Raw genomic sequence first — 18,462 nt, 5'->3', positions numbered from 1 at the left:
GGGGGAGGGGCGAGATGAGGAGATGGGCTCCGGGGTCCCCCACGCACGGCCACCCCTCCCAGCCACCATCTGGCGCGAGCGGGTTGGCGTGGGGAACCGAGGTGGGGCGGGGGGCCGGCAGATGGGCCCAGGCTGCGCTCCAGAGTTAATGTAGGTTATGGGCAGGCGGAGTCCCCAGGCCCGAGGGAGGGGGAGCCCAGGGCTTGCCTCCCAGCGATCCTGACAAGTGGGTTCCCCACCCTCTCTCCACCCATACTCTATGATCCCTAGACCTGCCTAGGATGCCAAAGAGTGTTCCTCGCTCTCCTCTGAGCTGGCATCCATCCCTGCCTAGTTCTGTCCGCTTCCACCTCCAAATCCTAGCCTAGGAGTTCAGAAGAACTCACTCTTTTTCTGACTCTGGCACTTGTCTGACCCTCAAGAGACACATCCAGCCCTATGGGATGCATCTTGCTCAATACTGGTAGATCTGGGACACTCTCTACCCTTGTTACACATCCTGACTAATGTGCCCCAAAGCACTTTGCAAATAGTCAAGGACCAAACAGAGGTATTATTATCCTCAGGGATGCAAAATGCAAGAGATCCCAGAGACCTAGAAATCCTCTTTGAGGAGGAAAGGGTTAAATTCTCCTCATCATCAAAAGGCATTTATGAAGCATCTATTTGCCACTTGGGCACTGTCCCAGAAGTTCACTATCCTGCTAAGATGCCACCCTTGGCCCTGAAAAGCCACCAGTGCTCCAGTCTGCTGGAGTCCCTCTTTGCCTACATTTGCTGAGCAAGAAAGGGTCCTGCTGCAGGCCCAGAACTGAAATGCAAATATCCACAGCTGGGACTCCTCTCTTTTTCTCCCACTCCAGACCAGAAGAACCCAGCATGTGTCCTGGGGGCCACCAGGAGCAGGAGGCCATGAGGCCATCGGAGGCTGCAAACCACATGGAGTTGGACCCACCTGGGTGCCTACTGCCCCTGCCCCTATGCTGATGCTTGGCATGGGTGCAAGCCTCAACTGACATAGGCTCCCCTGGACTGACTGTGGACCTTCTAAAAGTCCACCGGCCCTCATCTGGACCCGCACTGACAACGTCAGGAGCCAGAGCAGGGTTCAGTCCTGGCATCGTGCAAGGCCCACAGCCTCCCCTGCAGGGCACTTCTGCTTCTGTTACCCTCTCCTTTTGGCCGCTGCACACAGCCCCCCAGCAGGCACCACCCGCACCTGGGACTTTGAAGCGCCAAGGTTGCCTTCCAGCCATGCCCCTAAGCTGACCCCGGGTTTTCGGGGTACAACAGGGGCTGTATAGAGCCTCTGGACCCCTCCCCCACTAGGTAGCCTTGCTCGCCCCCAGCCCCCGGAGCCAAGAGCCCAGCTCCGAGGCTTCCAGCGTCTTTTCGCCCTCCCCCTACTCCCGGTCTCCGCCGGGCAAACTGCGCCCAGGTAGGAGCACGGCTGAGGCCTGGCCACAGAGCCCACTGGGCAGGCCAGGGGCGGGGGAGAGGGCCTGGTTTGGGCGGGGCGCTTAAGCCTTGAGGGGCGCCGCTGCGGTCGCAGCAGAGAAGGGGCCACGTGCAGGGAGCCGCGGCCGGGGAGCTGCACAGAAGGCGGGGAGATTTGCAAACTGTTGCTGCCACATGGCTGCTCCTTTCGATCCATTCACATTGAAATGAGGCCGGCGCGTGCCTCATCTGCCGCAGGGCGCTGCCACGCGTCAGCCCGGCCCGCCGCGTGCCAACTGGGGCAGTGGGGCTGGCAGGGCCTGCCAGCCGTGGGGGCGCAGCCCGAGCCCTGAGGCCAGGAGGGGGGAGGGGAAGGGAACCGAGTTATCCTAGCCGCTCAGGCGCCGCAGTTTTTCGCGGACCTTGGCCCTGCAATTGGGATTGAGCCGACGAGAAAGGCCCGGGACGGACGGGTTTCGGAGGGGGGCCAGGATCGATGCCGCCGCTCCCCGCAGATGCGCCCCGGCAGCGCTACTCTCCATCTGCCGCTGCTCGCACCTGCCGGTCAATAAATCGATTTTACAATTTAATGCAGCAGCTTCCCGCCCGCCTGGGACAGATGCCGCCGCAGAACCACCTCCGCCCTCACCCCTCCCCTCGAGGGGCGCCAGCGGTTAGGGCAGGGATTCCCGCTCGGCAGGCGGTGCCCCGCGGGGCCTCCTTCACCTTTCTCAAGTCCCTACAAGGAACTGCCTGCGCAGGGTCTTTCCCGCGGAACAGAGTGGGTTTCCCATAGGACAGGCCTGAGGCTGATGGAGGAGAAAAGATGATGACATAGCGCTGGCCTTGAGGACTCATTTGGGGCTTCATGGGGGAACAGGATGCAGTGGCTGATGATAAGATGTGAGAGCCCCTGTAAGGAGAAAGGGGTAGGACCTGGGGCGTGGACTTCGAGAGACACCGAGTCCTGAAGCCTCTCCATGATAGCGATGCGGAGAGGGCTGAGCTGGAATGGGGGCCTCTCCCCAGCGCCCGCTCTGGCTGAGTCTGGTGAATAAGCATAGCATGGACCTGGTTTTTGGCACTTCTCAACCATGTGATCTTGGGGCTTGTAATTTATTTTAATTTAATTTGATTTAATTTAATTTTTTAATGTTTATTTTATTTTTGAGAGGGAGGGAGGGGGAGAGAGGGAGAGAGAGAGAGAGAGCCGGGGAGGGACAGAGAGAAAGGCAGACACAGAATCCGAAGCAGGCTCCAGGCTCTGAGCTGCCAGCACAGAGCCAGACATCGGGCTCGAACCCACGAACTGCTAGATCATGACCTGAGCTGAAGTTGGCTGCTTTACCAACTCAGACACCCAGGCACCCCTTATTTTTTAATGTTTATTTATTTATTTTTGAGAGAGAGATAGAGACAAAGAGAGAGAAAATGAGTGTGAACAGGGAAAGGTCAGAAACAGAGAGAAAATCCTAAGCAGGCTCCACAGTCAGCACAGAGCCTGATGTGGGGCTCGAACTCAACAAACATGAGATCATGACCTGAGCTGAAATCGAGAGTCCAATGCTTAACTGATTAAGCCACCCAGGGGACCTATTTTTATTTTATTTTTTAAGAAGTATTTTTAAATGTTATTTTTAAGTAATCTCTACATCCAACATGTGCTCAAACTCACAATGCCAAGATCAGGAGTCACATGCTCTACTGACTGAGCCAGCCAGGTGCCTCTCTTGGGGCTTGTAATTTAACTCTGACTCAAGCCCCTCAGTTTTCTGTGCAATGGGGATAATAATAATAGCGACTAGGGAGAGTGACTGAGGGACTATATCTGATTACACATTTGCAGGGCTCAATAAACATTAGTTGCCTTTCCCTCAGGTGACATCCTGACAGCCAAGGGCAGACTTGGAGTAGAAGGGAGATCCTTGACATCAAATGAGGTCCAGGAGGAAGGGAAGAAAAAGGGATAGCTGGAGGCAAATAGTCATAAGGGATGAGGCAAGAAAGCAAAGGGCAGAAAAAAAAGCAAGGAAAGCCAGGTGGGGCATGGAAAGGAGGTGGACCTAGTAGAAAACCTTGACTGTAAGAGTCTTTTGTGGGAAGAGGATATGATAAGGTTCTTGGCTGGAGGGAGAAGACTGAAGCTTGAAGAATGGGTTTGGAGAAGAGATGAAGGTGGGAAGAACCAACTGCCCATGGCCTTGACCTTCCAGAGATATTTCTCCTGCTAGGGCCAAGTGTGGGTCTTAAGATGGCAGCCCTCCTTCATAGTGGTGTTTTAAAGCAGAGGTGTGTAGGAGGAAGGAGAAGTCAACTTCTGAATTGCCCTGGTCATTGAGGCTCCTGGCAACTCGGGGGACTCAGCCCTCCCCACATCACCGAGAGGGCTGGGTGGTCCAAAGACTGGGCTGGACTGTCTACTGGATGGTGGCTCATGACTGATGACCCAACGTTTCAAAGAATGGATGTCTGAATGGGTAAGACCATTGAGCATGAGGCAGAGTGCCTGCTCTGGCTCCTCGTGAGACCAGGAGGGCCTCCCACCTTCAATCTCCTTGGTTCCCAGGAGCCCAAGGTCTGAGGCTAGCCCCACACTCTGTCTCCTTTGCCTTCTTGGAAGACCAGGGCCTCTGGCACCTGGAGCTGGAGTTATTGGTGTGGACAGGGCCCTCTCCTTCTAGGAGAACATTTTAGCATGCAGAGACAATGGGCTCAAGAGAGGAGAAGCTGAGGCCCCCTGACCTGAGAAGCCCCTCTTAATTGTATAAGAAGGAAGCTCTCCCGAGGCCTCCTGTGTGCTGATCAAGAGAAAAGGAGAGAAAGGAGGAGCAGGGTGGAAACCTCCTAGCTGAAAGCAAGGGTCCTCACTGGTGGCGATCCAGCAGCTGCCCCAGCTTCATTTGCCAAACCCAGGGGATGCCTGGAAAGCTAGGGTCAGGAGCCATGCAGCGGGTATTTCCAGACACAGAGGAGTCCGGGGTTTATGGTAGCCTCCACGGCAACTTTCCCAGAGCCCCTGGCTTCCCCTTCCCTTGCTCCTTCCTGTCCCCACCCTAGTGAATGAACAGGGAGGCTCAGGGCAAAAGAGGGAAGGCTCAGAGAGGCCTCTGCATGGGGACCCTCAGGCTGCAGGCCAAGCCCCAGCCTACCCTTGACTCCTGCCCATATCCCTCAGGGTGCGGAGGACCCTGACAGGTGGTTTACGGGCTAGAGAGCAGAGGGTACAGGGCAAAGACACTGCTAAGCATGATGGGACTGAGAGAGAACCTTCTGCCAATTTGTGCTGAAGGATGGAGGGAGTGGGGGCAGAGCCTGAAAGCAAAGGTTCATCTGGGCCCTAGATCTTGGACTGGCTTCCCTAGCTGAGGTTTTTCTTTCCTGGAAGAAGCCTCCTCATGCACTCGCACTCGTCCTCTCTCCTCTGGCTGGCCTGTCTCCACTGTGCTCTCCTCTTGCCCCTCCCCAGCATACAGATCACTTATCTCTGAAACCTCTCTTCTCTGTAAACTTTGATAGGTGGGAAGCTCTCCCCAGCCCCACTCTCCCACTAGGCCCACACTCCCCTCTTCCGGCTTTGGCATTCCATTACCATCCAGGCTCAGTGTTGTCCCTGACCCCTTGGTGTCCCCAGGTCCTTGTGTGATCTTCACCTTCTTCCACCGAGCAACAATTCATCTCCTGGAAGGAACTCTGACCTCTCATTTCTCCACACAGCCTCTGATCTCTGATCCCAGCTGCTACTCAGGACTTGAAGCAAGCAAGAGATAGGGTACAGGCAGCCCTAGGAACCTGGGAGTGGGGGCTACTCAGACAGCCTCACTGGAGGGAAGGGTCAGGCCTGAACCAGGAAGTGCTGTGTTTCAAATACTCTCATGGAGAGAGAAAGACATCAGGGACAGGTGCCAACTCTGAACAGCTGCCTGAGCAGGCAGGGCATGGCTCCCTGGAGAAGGCTGAGGAGGAATCTGACTGCCATGGTCAAGTAGGTGATGGGTCTTTAGCAAAGGATGGTGACTGGCTGTCTCCTTCTCCTCCCATGGTCAGAATGAGAGGAAATGGGCTTCAATTATGGCAGGAAGGACTTAGGTTAGACATATGGGAGAACTTCCTATGACAGTGTCTACACTATGTATCCCAGTTATTCATCCAGGTTGAACTCTCCCCTGGAGTTGATGAGAATTGCATGTTGATGCTTGCTAATAAGTAACTTGCCTTGCCTGTGATTAGCAAAGAATCTCTAGCCCATAGAATTCTTGTGTTCAGACTGTCCCCAGGGAAGAAGTCCAGAGAGGCCTGGGAGGCACCAGGACCAGAGCATCCTCTCACCCCCAAGAAGTTTTTTGGACAATCTTAGGCCACTGTGAGCCAATGCCACTTTGCCTCTCCTGCCCCCAGCCTTCTGGCCACCACTCTCGAAAAACAAGCCTTATGGAGCTGTCCAGCCACAGGAATTTTGCAGCAAAGGGGCTGGCTGGATTTAAGGTCTGGGACCTCACAGAGAATTTCTAGAGCAATGATGAATACTCAGGGTCTCCAACACCAAGGGTTTCAGTAACAGCCTCAGTTAACTCTATACATTTAGAAATAGGCTTTGACTCTCTATTGTACCCACTCACCCCTGTCTCCTGAGTCCTGCTTGAGCAGCATGAATACTCCTGTCATTGGAGCCATTCTGCCACCAAGATCCCTGTGTTGCCTTATGGCCAACTGCCCCCCCCCCCCCCGCCTCTTGCTTCCCCTCCTCTCCCAGGTGGCTTCATCACTACCACCATTACCATAGCCCTTCTCCAGGTAAAGAGGAAGCTAGGGAAACCCAGGACAAATCATCAAACTGCCATCAAAAGAAGAGAATGCAGCGGTGCCCAGGTGGCTTAGTCGGTTAAAGTGTCCGACGCTTGATCTTGGCTCAGGTCTTGATCTCAGGGTTTGTGAGTTCAAGTCCCATGTTGGGCTCCATGCTGGGTGTGGAGCATACTTAAAAATAAAATAAAAAAGAAGAAAGAAGAGGATGCAGGCAAAGATGTGTGCACCCATCTTTGGTGCACTGCATCTCTGGATGCAGCCAGAAAGATGTCTGGCTTTCTCAGGGCCACACGTGGATGTGAGTTTGGGTCCATCAGTCAGCTGGTTTTGGATGAGGTCTACCATGTGCCTAGCACTAGGCTAAGGGCAGTGATGCCAAGAGGAACATGGGAGGTGGAGATGATATCAAGGCCCATGAAAAGAAATGTGATGACCTTTGAAACCAGGATTCAGAGAGGGAACGGGGCTTCAGGGGTGAAGCGTGGCTTTGTGGGAGAGGAGGATTGCACTGGGGGTGGATGGAAAAAAAAAGAGTGGATCTTAGAGAAAGAGGGGGCATTCCCAGCAGGGAGAATGGAGAGAGGAAAAGTATCAGGGTGGAAATGAAGTAGGTAGAGCGGGAAGAGATTTCACCTGTGGAGGGTGGGACATGAGGTTAGATAGTTAGGGTATGGAAACCTAGCAGACAAATTTAGACTTGACTGAGGGGCACTAGGGAACCTGTGGGTTCTTGAGCAGAGGAGGGCGGTCAGCCACCACCTGGCAGTGGCATGCAAGGTGGTCTAGAGCAGGGAGGTACAAAGGGAAGGTTAGAGGCAGCTAGGAGACTATCTGCACCTCTGGCTGGTAGTCAGGTGTGCACTGATGCCTGGGTCCTGCCCCTGAGGTGGCTGGATACCTGAGAATGCCAGACCCCTGATGACCTGCTGGGATAGACCCCACACTTTTCTTACCAGCATCTGCTTTCTCCTCACAGCCCTCACTTTCCATCCAGATAGAGCCCTGCAAACATGACCAGTATCAGGGCTCCCCAGCTCCGGTACTGAGGGTGGGGGCCACTCTGGCCATGCCACTTTCCCTGAAAGTCCTTCCCCCTTCCTCCTTTTTCTCTCAGAGCCTTGAGGCTCTGCCCAGACTTGCCTGGAAGAGGAGAAAGGGTTGGATCAGGCCTGGGTTCATCCAACCTCCGGCCTGGATCCCACGAAGGAAATCCATAGGTGTCTCAAGAGGCTCAGGGTGAGGTGAGCTCTCAAGGACATCTAGACCAACCCCATATTCTGTAGCCAAGAGGTTGAGTGTCTCCAGGGATAGGATCCTCGCCCCCTCCCAGGCTGATCCTGCTCTTTAGATAGTTCTAGTTATAGAAACTACATCCACTTATTGACCCAAAAGTCCTGCTGTGGTCGTTGTGAGCTGGTGGTGTGGGAGGACTCTGGGCTGGGCCTCCCTGAGGAGGAAAGGTACTGCCACAGGGAGAGTCCACCAGTCTCTTGGATCTGGGGTGGCTCTGCTGTGTCCTGTGAGCCCCCTGCTGCGCCTGCTTGGCGCCCTGGGCTGGAGCAGTTTAAGCGTGAGAAGCCCCGGTCAGTTCCCAGCTCGGCCCAGGGGTGGGGCAGCCAGGGTGAGGCCAGCCCTGGTCAGCCCTTCTCAGCCTCACCGGAGAGGCCAGGCTCAGGTCAGCTTGTCGCAAGGGCCGTCCCTCCCCAAGCTGAGATCATCGCCCTCCGGCCTCCATGGCAGCCCCCACCCCCAGCTGAGCTCACTGCCCTGGCCCGCTGGGGGACATTGTTGTCCCTGGGCCCCTCCCCCGGGCTCAATGAGCTGTTTGTTGGCATGTCCGGCGCGGGCAAGGGGAGGGCGGGCACAGGGCGCCCGCACACAATGGGGATTCCGTCCATTCTGAGGTGGCTGCGGGAACCAGGCTGGCTTTGTCCCTGGGACCCTCATTCCCACCATTTAGCGGAGCCGGAACTCCAGGCGGAAGGCCCCGTATAAGAACAACAATGTCGTCACCCTGTCTGTGGGGGAGGGTGCTGCAGGCCAGGGCTCCTGGGACCCAGAGGATCCACCGTCTGGGGCAGCCTGAGGGGCACTTGGGACAGGCCTTAGGGCTGAGGCTGTGCCTCAGATCTGAGGGAGGCTGAGGCAGATGGGTACTCCCCTACTTGCCTTGCCATTCCATCTGCAGCCTGTGGCAAGCATGGAAAGGGGCTCCCTGGCACCTCCAGCCATGCTCAGCTCCTCCATGTGCAAAGGTGAGCCCTAAGGTGCAGAAGGTACTAATGCATTCTGTAAGCCCTATTGCGTGGTGTGCCATGGAGGGGCTGAGTTAGGGGCAGCCTGACCTGCAGGCCTTTGTGCATCCAACTTGGCCCAAAGGCCTTTGCTCAAAGCTGGGCTCGGGCCCATTTCTGGGCCACTCGCCTGGTTAGCCTGCCCCTTCGGAAGTGGCGCTGGCTGCTCAGACAACAAGTGTTTATTTTGTAGTTGCGGGGGGGCGGGTGGACAGGACGTCATGGCGTTTCCCTCCTGCCTAGTTCTGCAGTGGTTCTCACAGTCTGGGCACTGGTGACATCACCAGCCTTTCCTCCTCAGCCCTGGCCTCCTTGCCTCCCTGCCTCCCCCTCCCACCCTACCCCATGCATGGTCTGGCCAAGCTATACAGTTCTGAAGCTCCTGCTTCCGGTGCAGGCACTTCTGAGCAAGTCCCCATGAAGCGTGTGAGTAGCCAGGAAGTATCAGACCATCCCCTTGTCACTGCCCTTGGCATTCAGGCTGAGCCTAGAGATAGCCCCTCTGTGTTCACCCTCACTGGAATGGTCGGTGTCCCACCCGGGCACGCGCCTAGTGCGATGCTGGCCCTTTAAGGGTCTTGGGAAGCCAGAACAACAGGAAATCCAAACGGCCTCATTAGGCAGCTCGGAGCTCAGCACAGTAATTAGTGCCCTGAAAACAAAACAAGGAAAAGCAGGTGGTGGTGCCCCCCCTCAATCTCGGCTGCCCCCGGCATGGCCTGTTAGTACCCAGAGCTAGGCAGCTGGGATTGGAGCCCCTCCCTTCTAAGCCCCCTCACCCCAAGCTCCTGAAGCCTGCTGCCCACTGCCCAGGCCAAGGGTCAGAGCCTAAGCTTCTGGGGAGCAGGCAGTGGCTTCTCAGCTAACTGTTTCCCCTGGGGAGATGGAAGCCCCAGGGGCAGGTGGGGCTTCCCCTTTCTAGCAGCCAGGTGGCCACTTGTCCATAGCATCCTCCACCTGTTTGGAAAACGCTGTGGTGGGGGCTGGGAGCTGGGTTGGGCTCCTCCATCGGGAAAGGGGAGACCCCTGGGAATCCCGGGCCAAGAAGGCCCCCTTAGGAGAAGGGAAAAGCCTGTTCTGTGGTCCTGCCTCTCAGCATCTCTGGTGATTCTCCAGGTGGGCAAGACCACTTGGGCAGAGGGGATGGTAACCCACAGTCCCTCTGGACAGACCCTGGGAACTTCCAAGCCCCCTTAGTTGGTAAAAACCTGGCCAGGAGCACAAAGGGACCTAGTGAGTTCTCTTGAGCCAGGCTGCACGCCCTGGCTCATTTTATCCCTTCCCCACCCTATCTGATACAATGGAGCCTCACACTGTCCCTGACCCCTGAGATATCTCCCTTTATTTGTACAGCTAGGGGAAGGACATACTATGCTCCTTTTCAGGAACAGATATTCACTCAACAAACATTTATGAAGTAGTTGCTATACTCCCTACACTATACTGATAGGGTGTTCCTAAGCCAGTTTCAGAGAACTCATTGTGATAGCTCATTACAGCCCTTCCTTATGTCCCTCCTTCTCTCTCTCTCTCTCTCTCTTTTAGTTTTTTTTAATGTTTATTTAGTTTTGAGAGAGAGAGAGAGACAGAGACAGAGAGAGACAGAGTGCAAGTGGGGAAGGGGCAGAGAGAGAGGGAGACACAGAATCGGAAGCAGGCTCCAGGCTCCGAGCTGTCAGCACAGGGCCCGATGCGGGGCTCAAACTCACAAACCATGAGATCATGACCCGAGCCGAAGTTGGATGCTTAACCAACTGAGCCACTCAGGTGCCCCAGTCCCTCTCTTTTTTTAAAGTAATTTCTGAGCCCAGCATGGAGCTTGAACTCACAACTCTGAGATCAGGAGTTACATTCTTGGGGCCCCTGGGTGACTCAGTGGGTTAAGTGTCTGTTTCGGCTCAGGTCATGATCTCACAGTTTGAGTGAGTTTGAGCCCCACATTGGGCTCTCTGCTGTCAGTGCAGATCCTGCTTTCAGGTCCTCTGTCTCCCTCTCTCTGCCTCTCCTCCCGCTCATTCTCTCTCTCTCTCTCTCTCTCTCTCTCTCTCTGTCTCAAAAATAAACATTAAAAAAAAAGTTTCTGCTTAAGAAAAAAGAGTCACATGCTCTGTTGACTGAGCCAGCCAGTCACCCTAGTTCTTCCTTGTCTTAAGAAGGGCCTTTGAGAGGAGGGACTGTGCCTCTCTCCAGGTGTATCTCCCCATAGACCTAGCACTTGGGTGATTGGTACATGTTTATGAACAATCAAAAATGAACCAGGAATGGTCTCTCACTTCAAAGGGTTTACCATGTAAGCCCAGTATTTGGCAGGGCACAACAGCAGTGCCCTGGCAAGGCCCCCAGCCCTTGTTGATAATTACAGCTCCTGTGCTCACAGCCCAGACCGCCAGGAGAGCCCTAGGCTTTGTGCAGAGCAAGGGCTGAGGGCATATGGAGGAAGGAACCTCTGGCCTTCCTAAGAATAAATCTGGCTCTGACCCTGAGATGTGGGGAGGAGTTGCCTGGGCTGCAGGCTATGTGGAGTGGGGGATGCGGAGCACGAGAGTCAGAGTCGAGTCGGCAGGTTGAGTGGGGAAGGTAGCCAGCCTACAGCCAGTGAATGGGGCTGTAATTAAGCTGTGGGTAGGTTTCTGGTCACACTGCTGTTGGCTGAGAACAAAGGCCCCAGGCATCATTGCCCAAGGGGGAAGAGAAGGAGCAGAGGGAAGGGGCAGCGGTAACCCAGAACCTCCTATTGGGTTAGGCAGCTGGCCTCCAGCTGGTCAGGGAACTTGGCAGGCACCTCTGGAGGCCATCAGCTAGGTGATAATTTCTGAGGAGCTTCAGTCTGGAACCAAGGGGCCAGTGCTGATGGCAGAGGTGAAGGGGACAAGCTAGCAAGTGACCAAAGGGTCACAGGGTCATGGAACAGGGGTTCTCAGCCCTGACTACACACAAGAATCCCCTGAGCAGCACCCTAGAGATTTTGATATGCTCGTTCAGAAATGAGGCTTAGGAGGTACTGGTATTTTCTTAAAGCTCCCTAAGTGACCCATGTGCATCGCCTCTAGGGTTGAAAACCACCTCTCACAGGGAGCACAGAGCCCTGCTTTAAACGGCCTCATTTGCCTCTCCCCAGAGCCCCTTGTGCTCAGAGGCCACACCCACTGGACCAAACAACCCAAGTGCCCTGGGAAGTGGGCAACAGAGTCCTTTAGGCTTGGGGGTGGAGCCGTTGGAGAAGCCCTCCCCTTCTTGGACCCCCGACCCCGGTGGGAAGCAACCTTGGGGCAGATAAGGTGAGAAGCCTGGGGGGGATGGGTGTCCGTGGGGTGCCCATAGCCTCTCCAGGCCCCCAAGCAGGGACCCACCTGCTTACCCCTCGAGTTCCCCAGGCCCAGGACAGCGCCAGAGAGAATAGACTGGGGACAAGGAGGGAAGAGAGGTAGACTCTAAGCACCTGCGCTGATGGGGCCTGATCCCGTTTGGGACGTGCGCGCTCCTGAATCATTTCCCGGATATAGCTCAACGGGCCAGACTTCAAGGTTTTGGGGGGGAAATCTTTTTTCCAAGTTCCTCGATCTGTCATCCCCCTCCCCCGCTGGCCGGATAGGCCTGGACCAGTGTCCTCTCTCAGCTCCCCCTCAGCCTCCCAGCTCGGGCTTCTCCACTGAACTCCCTGGACATTGTTTCCCGCCTCAGGAAGTCTCTGATGCCCTGCGCTGGATTTTGTTTTCCTTGTTATCGGGACAACTAATATTTTTTCCTGTGCGGAAAAAAAAAAAAAAAGGGGGGAGAGAGAGAGAGAGATTTTCCCAAGCAGATTACAGCTGTCAGGGAGGGGGGAGGGGGGTTGGAGGTTGAGCCCTCCCCTCACCCTCCCCTTCTGCCATGCTTACAGGGCTGAAGTCTTAAATGAAGGAGGAAGCCCTGGCCCCAGAGCCTGCCAGGCTCCTTGGAGCAGGGGGCAACTCTGGCTTGGCAGAATAGTCAGACCCTGATCCCCTGCCTGTGGGGCGCCTAGTCCATGCTAAGAGGGTTGACTCATGGCTGGGCCTCATTTCCGAGGCCAGGGAGAGGGTCCTGGGCTCATCTTCTCTCTAGGGAACAGAGAACAGCAGGCTACCCCAGGTGCAGGGGGGCAGGACTCGAAGAGAGACAACCTGGGAGGAGTGGGAACACACAGGAGACCCAGCTCTGTCAAACTGTGTGACTTTGGGCAATTCCCTTTCCTCCCTGCACCTTGGGCTCCTCCCCTCCATCAGGGACCGATTGATACCCCCCTCACCTGTCTAAATGGTTATGTTGTGAGAATGCAGATGAGATGAGATAAAGTATATGATTCAGTATCAGAAGTTCTTATGACTCAGGTCAGGAGGGTTAATGGCAGGTGTCTCAGTGCCTGTGTGACCTGCATGAAGCCCCAACAGTCAGCAGACCAGAAAACAGAGGCAGTCTCTGAACAGGCTCTTTTGGACGGGCACACCCCGGATGTGTGTGCACGCGTGCGCACAAACACGAAACACACACATACACAGGCCTATGCATTCTTCCTTGACAAATGCTCACTTTCTGCAGTGGGGTGCTGTGGCCCTAGGGACAGGCTAGCTGGGCCTTTGGGGTAGGGAGCTGAAACATGACTACCACGGTGCCAAAAGAGCCTTACTTGAAGACGACCAAGATTCTTTTCAAGTTAACAACAAATAAAAGAGCCTCAGATGTGGGTTACTCAGTTGTTTGTGATTTCCAAAGTATTAAGAAAACGAGCTGCCCCCCATGACCTGTACCTTCCTGCAAGGTGGGACGGTCTGCTCCAAAAGAGCTGCCTTCATCTATCAGTCCTGCCTTCATCTATCAGTCAGTTTTATGCGCTCTGCAGTGGGCTGAGTGCAGGAGTGGGCAAGGCCATCCGTCCAGAGGTGGGAGGAAGTAGGAAGACGTCTACCGAAACGTATCTTTTGCCTAAAAAATAAATTGGGGGCTCCTGGAAGGCTTAGTGCATTAAGCATCTGACTCTTGATTTTGGCTCAGGTCATGATCTCAGGGTTTGTGAGTTCCAGGCTCCGCCCCTGACAGTGGAGCCTGCTTAGGATTCTCTCTCCTTTTCTTTCTGCTCTTCCCCTGCTTATCCTCGTGTTGCACGTACTACTCTCTCCCTCACTCTCTCAAAAAGAAACTTTAAAAAATAAAAATAAAAAATAAATCGAGCTTTATTAATATTTCATATGTGTTTTGACACGAGTGTATAATTTATACAGAAATATTCATAAAACAGTTTGGAAACCACTACCATGGGAGGCCAAAGCCCTGTGAAGGCTTCATATCCTATCAGAAGCCCATTTCAGGGGCGCCTGGGTGGCGCAGTCGGTTAAGCGTCCGACTTCAGCCAGGTCACGATCTCGCGGTCCGTGAGTTCGAGCCCCGCGTCAGGCTCTGGGCTGATGGCTCGGAGCCTGGAGCCTGTTTCCGATTCTGTGTCTCCCTCTCTCTGCCCCTCCCCCGTTCATGCTCTGTCTCTCTCTGTCCCAAAAATAAATAAAAAACGTTGAAAAAAAAAAAAAAAAAAAAAGAAGCCCATTTCAGATTGGGTACTGGATGTGGAAAGAGAGCTGTGGGGGAGGGGCTGGGGAGCTCTGGATACAGAAATGCTTGGGCTCAGTCAGATTACCGGATGCCACCAGCAGTGTGCACCTTCCTGGCCACCCTGTGGCCTCCCTTTCCCTGCCCACCCTTCCAGTCCAGCTTAAACCCCTATAGGGCTCTAGGGGCAGCTTTTCGCTACCATGCTTTCTGCAAGGGAAAGAGTGGTCCTGTGTGATACTCTCCTCACCCCCGGGGCTGGTTGAAGTGTGCCTGGGGTCCCAGTAACTGCCCTGTGTGCTGTGTCACCCCCAGGAGAAAAGTCCCTGGCGGGAGGCAGCCTTTTGCCGGGAGGCTGTTTCCTCAACCAGCCAAGGTAAGAAGTGGGGGATTTCCAGCCCTGTCCACGGGGCTGACTTTAGTACTGGGGGCTCCTCTCCTTGCTCATGAAGCCCAGACCAGGGTGAGGACAGAAACTCCAGAGTTAGGCCTGCTTGTTGGCAGGTGGGCATGGGGGCAGCAAAGTCAGCTAAGCCCACAAGCCTCCAGCTTCTGAGGAGTGGAGCCCAGGACAGAACCCCAGGGCTGCACCTGGGACCAACAGGAACCCAACCTTGGAAGACCCCGACAGGCATCTTGCTGGGGAGGGGATGCTGAATATCCAGACCCGCACTTACTCATGGGCCTGTGGGGAATGACTCAAACTGATGAATGCCCCTGCCCAACCCCAGCCCGCCCTGGTTCTGGTGGTAAGGGGAATGACAGGTCTCAATCTCACCCGTTAAGTCTCCCCTAACTGGCCGGTACTTCCAAGGATGCTGGAGTTGAAGGAGGCAATGTGAGCCCCTCAGGAGCTAGGGGCCAGAAGCCTCACATCCCAGACATCCTGCCCTGAAAGCTTGTCCCTTAGGAATGGGGAGCCATACCCTAGCATTATCCCCTGTATTCCTGCACAGTAGTCAGCTGGGCACGGTGGGTGGGTGCAATCCTGGAGGCTGAGTGGAGGGAGAGGTAGACACTTGTGATGACCTGGTGATGGTGGAACAATGTCCCAGCTCCAACGCTGGCTCACTCAGACCCAGATATGGGCTTAAGAAACTAGATTGGGGTGCCTGGCTGGCTCCATCGGTGGAGTGTGCAACTCTTGATCTCTGGGTTGCAAGTTTAAACCCAAAGTTGGGTGTAGAGGTTATTAAAAAATAAATAGTCTTTAAAAAAAAAAAAAAGGAAAGAAACAACTAGACTCTAACCCCCCCTTTATGGAGATTCTCCTGTGCCTCAGACACTTGCGAGTTTCATTTCATTCCTTGGCTTGTATGTGCTTGCTGTGTCCCCAGATGTATATGCTTTGTGCACCCATACACATGCTTGTATCTTGTGTGATTGAGGTGTGCCAGGTGGAGAAATAGGTTGGGACTCATGCAAAGTCCCTGAGCAGGAGAGTATCTGAGGGCTGAAATAAGAAATCCAGCCACGACCATGGCAGGCTAGCGGCATGTCTGATCTTCTGAGGAAGGCGTTATCATCTCCATTTTACAAATCAATAAACTGAGTGAAGCTTCGAGAAGTTAAATGACCAGACTGAGGTCACACAATGAGCACATCCAGGCCAGGATTTGAACCCAGGTCAGTCTAAGGCCAAGCCAGAGATCTCTCTACTAGGCTCTCTTGGCCTGGTTCTCCTTAATTACACTCCATTGCTCCTTGTCTCTAAGGTCCTGGCTGTGGTCTGAGGTAACAGGCCTTTCCCCTCCCCTTCTTCCTCCCCTCCAGTCTGGGTGGCAAAACAGAAGTTGTTCAAGGCCGCATGGAGCCCAGGACACTGTGCCCGGACCTTCACATCCAGCCTGTCCCCAGTTCAGAGAGGGTCTGGCTGGCCCCATGCAGGATCAGCTGGGGCTGAGCTAGGGCAGCTGTTTACTGTAAACAGAAAGCTCCTGAGGAAGGAAGGAGGGGAGGGGCTGGGGTCGCCATGGAGACCCGGACGGAGCAGTAGGGCCTCCCTCAGGCCTGATCCACTAGCATTGCTAACGCATCCCTTCCCTTTCTAGAGTCCCGGGAGGCCCAAAGAAGGTCCAGACAGGGCAGTCTGAGCAGGAGAGGCAGGGGCAAACAGGCTGGACCTCAGAGCTGTACCCTCTGAGAACACATTCCCACCTCATTATGTATTTCTACTTATCAACAACAACTAATGTTTATTGAGCTTTCAAAGCATGCCTGAAATTAGGCTCTATAGAACACGTTTTCTTATTTAACCCTAGTAACAACCAGAAGGTAGGTACAACAATAGTGTCTAATTTATAGATGAGGAAATTGAAGTTCAGAAATATTAAACCATCTGTCAAGGTCACAGAGCTTACAAGTGACAGAGCAAAAATTTTAGATCAAAAGCTCTTTTTACCAAAGCAGGTAGAAGATGAGCTAGCCCGTAACACTCTGAGTCCCTCAGCCGATGGGGAAACTGAGTCCCTTGGATGCCAAGGGGACTTTCCCAGGCTTCTGGCGTTAGTCAAAGAGATTGCTGGGGACAGAACTGATGTGTTCCAGCCCTAACCACTAGACCACACGGCTTCTCCATGGCTTGAGCTGGGAAGGTCCAAAGAGAAACTCCCTTTCCAGCCCCAGCCTGGAGTGTAGACTCTTCCCCAGCTGACAGGCTGCCCCTGTGAAGGCCAGGCTGGGCCAGGGTGCCGTGGGGGATGCTGGGGGGTTTCTGCCCACACATATGGTTTCCAGATTCTAGGGGATGAAAAGGAGGCCCTTAGAGGCGGAAATGGGGGATGTGTGATGACAAATTTAGACTGATTGCTTAAAAAAAAAAAAAAAAAAAAAAAAGGCCAAGAAACCCTAAAAAATAAAAGCAAAAATTCCACTAGAAAACCAAAGGGAATTATTTGATTGTGAAACTGAGTGCCGTTGCCGTGAGGTGCCGCATGGTTTGGTGTGGAACAGTATCAAGGATCCTTTCAACTTTGCGCAGAGGATGGCGGGAGAGAGGAGGCTCTCTCTGCTGTTCTTGGCTTGGCCCACTGAGCTTTGGGACAGGGATGGAGTTCAACAAGATGCCTGGGAGGATGTCTGGAGTTGAGGAGTACTTGTGGGGGCACTCTCCTATAAGACTTGGGCCCTTCAGGTAGCCAGACTCCAAGGGTCCTGCTGGCTTATGGCTCAGGGTCCCCATTGCTCACGTAGGGAGGATCTAGCTGGTCTGTACCAGAAAGCATGTGAAAGGGTGAGCTGTAAGGTGGGGGTTTGGGGTATCTCTGAGTTCCAGCCTTAAAGGGAAATGGCCAGGAACAGAAGGTAAAAGAGAGGACAGCTGCCTGGAATTCTGGCCTGCAGCAGGCCCAAGGGGTCAAAGGTCAAGGGGGGAACAAGGGGGACTTCCTGAGGTTCCCAGGGGAGTGCCAGCCCGCCAGCCAGCCAGGCTGTTGTGCAAGCTCTGGGCTGGACCATGAGGGCAGGCTGGCAGAGGAGCCACGCCTGGCCCAGCCCCCTCAGCCTATCCTATCTGTCCCCTGGAGTGACAGTAGTGTCCTCTCTCCTCCAGGAAACCAGGACCCCATCCCCCAAGGCAGCCCTCCTGTCCCACCACAGACGCCATATTCTATACGCCTATATTCCTTTCTCACACTCATCCTGAACCTCTTTCCCAGATCTGCCATCTTTTAAGAAACCAGAAAAGCCTTCTGAAGCAAGCCTCTTTCTTCCAATTCCACTCTGATTCCTGAAGAGACGATCAGAGGGGTTTTTTGAGGAAAGAGCCAAGATAGGGCTTACAGGGTCCCAGCTCCAGAGGAATGAGGCACAGAGTGAAGTGGAAGAGAAACAAGGCAACAGGAATCGCTTGGGGGCCGGTCCTGGGCTAACCCTGCAGGTGTGCAGCACTGGCGCCCTGTTCTTGTTTCAGCTACACTCCCCCAAGTGCTGTTACATATATATATTATTTAATATTTGTTTATTTATTTTGAGAGAGAGAGAGAAAGAGCTTGAGCAGGAGAGAGGCAGAGAGAGAGGGAGAATCCCAAGCAGGCCCCACACTGCCAGCCCAGAGGCCAATTCAGGGTTCAGACTCACGTACCGTGAGATCATGACCTGAACCAAAATCAAGAGTCGATGCTTCACTGACTGAGTCACCCAGGCGCCCCCAAGTTCTGTTATATTTATTCGCATTTTACAGTGAAGAAATTGAAGTTCTGAGGGCATGATTAAACTGACAGCTGTTAAATGGCAGAGACTTACACTTGGCTCTTTCCAGATCACCTTCCTGTCCCTCAGCTCAACGCACTTTGGCTGGAGATGGAGAGTGAACATAGCGAAGCCTGGAAGCACATTGGCTCCCGATGGGCACAGGGTCACTGTTGACTGA

The sequence above is a fragment of the Panthera uncia genome, assembly GCF_023721935.1.
Source record: "Panthera uncia isolate 11264 chromosome B3 unlocalized genomic scaffold, Puncia_PCG_1.0 HiC_scaffold_1, whole genome shotgun sequence".
Lineage (NCBI taxonomy): Eukaryota > Metazoa > Chordata > Mammalia > Carnivora > Felidae > Panthera > Panthera uncia.
The sequence above is the reverse complement of the archived record's forward strand: the minus strand, read 5'-3'. Positions refer to the sequence as shown.